The following is a 1,672-nucleotide window of genomic DNA, read 5'->3' as shown; positions in this document are numbered from 1 at the left end:
TAAAAAAATCCATAATAGGGGCATTTTAAAATCTCACTTATTACTTATAAAACCCTGCGTGGTTTAGCACCTCAGTATCTGAACAAGCTCTTATTGCTTTATAGTCCTCCATGTCCACTGCATTCTCAAAAATCTCTCAAATTTGATAATGCCTATAATATCAAAATAAACTCCGGGCAGCAGATCATTTTCCTATATAGCACCCAAACTCTGGAATTACCCACCTAACATTATTCGGGAGGCAGACACACTCTGTCAGTTTAAATCTAGATTAAAGACACATCTCTTTAACCTGGTTTACACATAACACACTAACACATTACTAATATTCAAATCCGTTAAAAAGATTTTTAGGATGCATTAATTAGGGAACACTTCCTATAGCACCCAATGTACTTGCTACATCGTTAGAAGATAATATTAGTCTGTTTCTTTCTTATTCCGAGGTCACCTTAGCCATCAGATCCAATCTGTTTCCAGATCAGATGGTAAATCCAGTCACCTGGATCCTGTACTTATTCAACCCAGATGGTGGATCAGCACCAAGAGATGACCTCTATAGCCCTGAATGTCAGCGGAGACCAGGACAACTAGATGAGCCCCAGAGACAGATCCCAAGTGAAGACCAAGTCTCCTAGACGGCCACCGGAACCAGATGAGTCCTCTGCACAATGTGACTTTTCTGCAAGCTGGAATTTAACTGCTGGTTTCGTCTGACTGAGTCTTGTTTCTCCCAAGGTTTTTTCTCCATTTTGTCATTGATGGAGTTTTGGTTCCTTGCCACTGTCACCCCTGGCTTGCTTAGATGGGGTCCCTTAATTTCCAGTGATATCGTCAACTTGTTTGCACAGGTACTATTTAAAATTAACTGAGCTGGATGATGATATCACTGAATTCAAATAACTGCCTTTAACTACAATTGAGTGTTTACTATTGTCATTTTACACTATTGACACAATATTATACTATTTACAGTAAACACAGTAAATAAAGGTGATTTGACTTGACTTGAATGCAAGTTGAGTTGTGCCCATTCCAAGTTGCTAAACCAGTATGAAGAGTGTTGTGTTGAGAAGCATTTAAAAGTTGATGTTCAGTTTATAGTAATTGCTAAGTATAACACATTAATGTGGAACTGCACCACTAGGGGCTCTAGTGAGGAATTGTGTTTATAATGTGACGAAGAAGAATAAAGTTGAGAATGTGATTAGTGCATCGCGTGCAGTGTGTTCTGTAAAAGGGTAGAAACACCACAAATTGGCAACAAGAATGAGCGCTTCAGTGCCGAGCCCGCCCCCATTTCTTACAGTTAGTGGGGATAGGGTGACCACCCGTCCCGCATAGTGCGTGCGCGCACAGTGTTTGAAGCCCAATTCATGCGTCCCACAAATTGAAACTGTGTCACGCATAATCAATGATTGCTCAAAAAAAGGTGGTCGCTCTATATCCTCGATCTCCAGGCAGCCAAATGAACATTACTTGACAGTTCAGCACGCTACTATTGCCACACCCACCCCTCAGTTGAACTGCTGACTAGGTTGTTGTCAACTTTTTTGTTACTGTCATGACAGCGCACGCACGTGTATACCAGACACACTGGGAAGGAGCTTTTAGATGCACGCTTTCCAATTCGAAAAATGGAAAAAATGAGGCACCGCCATCATCAATTAAA

This window comes from Carassius gibelio, chromosome A21 (assembly GCF_023724105.1).
Source record: "Carassius gibelio isolate Cgi1373 ecotype wild population from Czech Republic chromosome A21, carGib1.2-hapl.c, whole genome shotgun sequence".
Taxonomy (NCBI): domain Eukaryota; kingdom Metazoa; phylum Chordata; class Actinopteri; order Cypriniformes; family Cyprinidae; genus Carassius; species Carassius gibelio.
The sequence above is the reverse complement of the archived record's forward strand: the minus strand, read 5'-3'. Positions refer to the sequence as shown.